Consider the following 5,782-nt stretch of genomic DNA (forward strand, 5'->3'; position numbering starts at 1 on the left):
GCTTCCCCTTACACTGCACAAGCAAAACCACACCTCCTACCACCCCCCTCCCCCCACTGCTCCTAGGCTGCTCCATAGGAGGAGCCAGTGGGCCCAGATGCAATGCAGCTACAGTGGTTGCCCCCCAAGAGAGTGCAGGCAGCAAATTTTGGTGGTATCTGCACGGCCTACAGAGAGAACAATCCCTGGGGACATGACTGCCTTCTCTTAAATTTCAAAGTATGGGACCCTGGAGCCATAAGAGTGGTACCCAGGTGCGCAATGGCAGATGAGACCACCCAAAGCCATGGGGCCAGGGCTGTTGGGAGATTTGGGGCCCAATTTCTGCTCAACAAAGCTGGGAGAGCAGGCCCGCCAGCCCAGTGTGTATGGATGGTGGGACTCTTACCCTAGTGTACCTGGAGCGCAGAGCTTCAAGTCAAAGAGGAATGTTCTCCGGTCTTAAGGTTTAGTAGAATTTGCCTCCTTGGGTTTTGAACTTAACTCTGGATCGCCCTCCTTTCTTCCTTCTTGTCTCTCCCTTTTGCAATGGGAAAGTTAGCTTTAGGCCTGCCCCACCATTTTTGTTTTGGAAGCACATGGCACGTTTGGTTTCATGGGCTCACAGCTGGAGAGGGATTTGCCTCAGGATGGATATCGAGTGTCACTCATGACTGATTTAGATGATATTTAGATGAGACTTTGGACATTAGAGTTGATGACATATGAGACGGACATGGATTCTGTGGGGCCAAGGGTAGAATTCTGCAGACTGAGTGTTTATATCCCCTCCAAATTCTAATGTTCAAACCCTACCACCAAGAGTGATGGTATTTAGAGGTGGGATCTCTGGGAGGTGATTAGGTCATGAGGGTGGAGCATTCACGAGTGGGATTAGTGTCCTTATAAAAGAGCTCATGGAGCTTCCTCTCCCCTTTTGCCAGGAGAGGACACAGAAGACCATTGTCAATCAAAAAGGAAGCTGGCTCTTACTAGACATCGAATCTGCCAGTGACTTGATCTTGAACTATTCAGGCTTCAGAAAAGTCAGAAATAAATTCCTGTTTATAAGCCATCCAGCCTATGATGTTTTTCTTATAGTAGCCCAGACTCATCAGACATGAAAGTTGGAAATGAAATGTCCATCAATGGGAAATGGATGAACTGTATTATATGGGTGTAACAGTTAAAATGAATGAATTAGCTCTACAGGTATAAACATGAGTAAACCTCCTTGTTGTTTTATTTTGAGAAATTGGCACAGCCATCCCAACCTTCAGCAACCACCACCCTGATTGGTCAGCCACCATCAACAGTGAGGCAAGATCCTCCACCAGCTGAAAACTCATCTTTCAGCAATAAGGATCTTTGTATAAGCTTTGTATTAAGGTATTTTTATTTTCTAAAAGTATTTTTATTTTTAAGATTTTCTTTCTTTCTTTCTTTTTTTTTAATTTAAAGTAATCTTTATAACATAACACGGGGCTCGAACTCACAACCCTGAGATCAAGAGTAGCACTCCAATAAGCCAGCCAGGTGCCCCAGTACATTGTTTTTTAGACATAATGCTACTGCACAGTTAAAAGATTATAGTAGAGTGTACACATAACTTTTATATGTACTGGGGAACCAAAAAATTAATTTGATTTGCTTTACTGTGATATTCATCCTATTGTGATGTTCTGGAAACAGCCCACAGTATCTCTGAGGTATGAGTGGACAACTCCAATTTTCATGTATATTGTAATGTTTAAAAAAACCAACAACATGCCTGTTCATCACGAAGGCATAAATTCAGGCACAGATCAAGAGGGAAGAAAGAGCAGAAAACTTACATGATTGCTGTCCTTTATTTCATTGTGATTTCACTGTCAGATGGTGAGAACAGGCAACTGGAGAGCTGGGGAAAAGGGACAGAGATGACGATGAATAAGAGCTGTTAGAAGTCTTCATTGCTGCTGTCAGGGAGGGTTTTTTGGAAACGTGGACTTTGCAGTGGGATTTGAGAAAGGAGGGAGGCAGCCTGGCAAACGCAAGGTGAGGATATCACAGAGAACTAGATGATGAATGGTTTGCTTGAATAGTTAACCATTTAGGAATGATTCATGTAAGTCATCATCTACGCACATAAATCACAAAGAAGACCTAAAATCTAACAGAAAAACAAGAGGGGAGAGAAGAAATAGAATTTATCTCCCAAACCCATCACCCCATCACTTTCAATTCCCTATAGGCCGGACTAAAACAGGACACAGGGGAGGAAAAAAAAAAAAAAAAAAAAGGCAGGCAAGAGAAGGATTCTAGGACCAGGAACTATAGGTCTCTAGGTGGCTGATATCTTCTTGGAAGGGGAGATGGGATCCCAGATGCACCGCTCCTTTCTTCATTCAGACTTAAAATGCTTTGTGGTTGGGTTGCTTGGCACAACCCTGCTTTCTACAAATAGGAAACCTGATCACAAGCTGCTTTTCCTCTGTGACATGCCACCTACATTGTAACGTGTTTCAGTGGCAAAATCACAAGGTGACATGCTTCTTCTCAGTTCGCTAGAAAATGTTCTGCGCGTCACAAACGAAATCATTTGCCAACATTCGCCGGAGTAATTCACATTTGGTTCTGTATTCCTCTACTAAATGTAAGGTCCTAAAACAGTTAGGTGAAAGACGCGTTGCTAATGTATTAGCAGCTTGCAGAGTATACATAGTGACTGTCTGCAGTTCTCAATGAAAATACTATTACTCCAGCTATCACAGAGGACTATACATTCATTCATTGAGTTACGTACCCATGACACTCCAGAGTGTTACAAATTCACTTAACAGCCTCGAGTCCTGGGTTTTCTGTTCATATTTCTAAATTAGCATAAAGAAATAAAAAAAATCCTAAGCAGGGAGAATCCCCACAGGCAACTGCCAAGAGGTTCTGTGTTTATTTTGGCGTACATAAGAAATATTTTGAATTCCCCAAATGTAGAGCAGTTCTTTTCATTAAAGATATGTGATTAAGTGAGGCCGGCCTAATAGCTCTGGTCTTTAAAGAGTGTCTCCCTTCTAATGGGAGCACTGAAGCAGAAGTATGTAAGTAAGTTCATGAATAAAAGAGAGCAAAAGACTCATTTGGGCTGGATTTGGTGGAAACATCGGGATAAGTTTCTTCCTTTCCTTCTCTTGTCTATTACCTCCTCCTGTCACCTATGAGAAAAGGCATCATCAGAAAGAAAAAGTTCACACTGGAAATCTATCTTTTTCATCCTTTTCTTCGATTCGCTAAGTCCCACTTTATCAGGTCTGGTACACTTCCTTGCCTTTTTCCCCAGTAACTTCTGCCTTCTGCCACTCGCAAAAAAGAGTAAAAGGGCAGCAAGTTAAAAAGCTGGGTTTCTACATATCCGAGAGGTCGGATTCCAGATGAAAATCAGGGATCCCGCCAAACTGTGGGAGACAGCTGTCGGCTCATTGGCAAAGATTTTTACAGGTCATGCTAGATAGGCCTGGGGTCTGACAGTGACAGCCACCTCCTTGTGTCTCTGCTCTTTGCACACCTGAGATACAGAGCCCCCCCCCCCCCCCCCGACAGGGTTAGGTTGGCCCCTTGGCACTTAAGGCATCTTAAACCTTCTGGACTGAAAATTCACAGCAGGAAATGTTTCACTTCCCAATCCATATTTGTCAGGGTCCACCAGTTAGGAGAAAAGAAACCAGAGAAGTAGGGACGCCTGGGCGGCTCATTCGGTTAAGCATCTGCATCTAGCTCTGGTTGCGGGTTGCAGTCCCAGGGTCTTGGGATCAAGTCCCAAGTCCTGCTCAGTGCAGAGCCCGCTTCTCCCTCTGCCTGCCACTCCCCTGCTTGTGCTCAGGCACTCTCACGCGCTCTCTCTGGCAAATAAATAAATAAAATCTTTAAAAAAAGAAGCCAGAGGAAGTATTTCAAGAGAAAGAATTTAGCAGAGGGAATTAAATAGATGTTGGAGGGCTGTAAGAATTGAAAAAGAATGCTGGAGGAACATGTCAGTAATGACTGCAAAGTAGCAACTGCCTCTGGGGCCAGAGATCAAAGAGTGGAGAGGAGGGTGGGGTTCTTAGAACCCAGCAGCCTAAGAAGCACCAGGGATGCAGACTCCAGACCTTTGAAGAAAGGCACATGTGACTCATGCAGGTAAATCTGGGTGGAGGGAGGAAAGGTATCCTGAGGCTGATTCTGGAAGTGCCACTAGAAGCTGGAGACAGAAATCACTGCCACCAGGCTAAAAGGCCATCGCTGGGGTGATGCTGATAGTAGACTAACAGGAAGCAACCCTGTGAGCTACTGGCTTCCTCCTCTTCCAGCCTCGTGCTCTTCCCTAGTGTACCCAGGAGCTCGCTGACAAAGGAGAAATGTGGGTTGCCTAGTTCCAGCTCCACCAACACAAAGCAGTAGAGAGAGGGTAGGTTTGAAGCAGGAAGTTCATTGACTGCTGTCTAGTACTTGGCCAGAACTATGTGCATACACTCTGCATGTCGTTCCTAGGGCTTCTGTTTGCTTCTGCCCTACCCTACTCTATCTTACCCAAGCCCATTTTAAACATTAGAAAGCTGGATAGGATGCATGAAATTGATTTCATGACCTACTAAACTTTGCTCTAGGACCTAGTAGTGACTTTGAGCATTGGAATTCAGTGCCATTCACCTTCTGAACTCCTTCCATACCAAAAGAGTCTTAGAGGAACTGCCTCTCAAGAAACCCATCCACTGAATACACATGGGGGCCCATACTTTTCCATAGCTTCAGGGATATTCATAGTAGGCGGCTGTAAATGTTCTTCATAGCACTAGAAGGGGGAGAGCTATGAGAAAGGAGGAGGTTTAACTCAGGAGAAAAGTTAAGGAGCCATCAGTCAAAAATACTGTGTCCTTAGATGAAAGGTATTATAAAGAAGTGTTTGGAAATACCCAGAAATGTACATTAGAGGAGCTTGAAATCCAGTGAGGAGAAAAGACAAGAGCCAATGAGTAAACAACACGATAGCTGCTACTAGGCCGTTACAGCTAGTTGTCTAAGTGGGTGATAAAGGCAGGAAATTTTGTAAGTACACAGCAAAATGATAGGATTGTGAGCAGGAATGATCGGGAGAGGCTTCCTGCCGAGGCCCGAGTTAGTTTTTGCAGAATAGGTAGAATTTAGGGTAGGGGTATAACATCCCAGGTGAAGACAAAATTCTACAGAGCGAGGTTAAGGACCTGCCCAGCATGCTCCGGGCTGTACTGCAGTTTGGGGATCAGAATTAGTAAGGGAAATCTGAGCATCAGCCAAGGCTGAGAGATGAAACCCTGTAAATGGAGAGGGTGTGTTGACTGAATGTTGGGAGCTAGTTCCACAAGTAAGGAGCAGGTAGAAGAGCTGATGAATAAACACAGCGAAGCAGGCTTGGGGGAGAGCCAAGGTCTGGAACCACTAAGGAGGGTGGCCAGCAAAGTCAAAGGCTGGAGCGGCCAAGCCTGAGAGCTGAAGAAAAATGTCAAACTCTGAACCAGATGTGCTAAGTCTCTCTCTCTCTCTCTTTTTTTAAAAGATTTTTATTTACTTTAGAGAGAAGGAGTGTGAGCACAAGGTGGGGGGGGCAGAGGGAGAGGGAAGAGAGGCAGACTCCCCGCTGAGCAGGGAGCCCGATGCGGGACTCCATCCTAGGACACTGAGATCATGACCTGAGCCGAAGGCAGATGCTTAACCAACTGAGCCACCCAGGCGCCCCTAGATGTTCTCTTTGACAATGAGGGCAATGGCTCATGACCATATTGTCTATGTAGATGCATCTGTTATTACTTTC

This window comes from Mustela lutreola, chromosome 13 (genome assembly GCF_030435805.1).
Source record: "Mustela lutreola isolate mMusLut2 chromosome 13, mMusLut2.pri, whole genome shotgun sequence".
NCBI lineage: Eukaryota > Metazoa > Chordata > Mammalia > Carnivora > Mustelidae > Mustela > Mustela lutreola.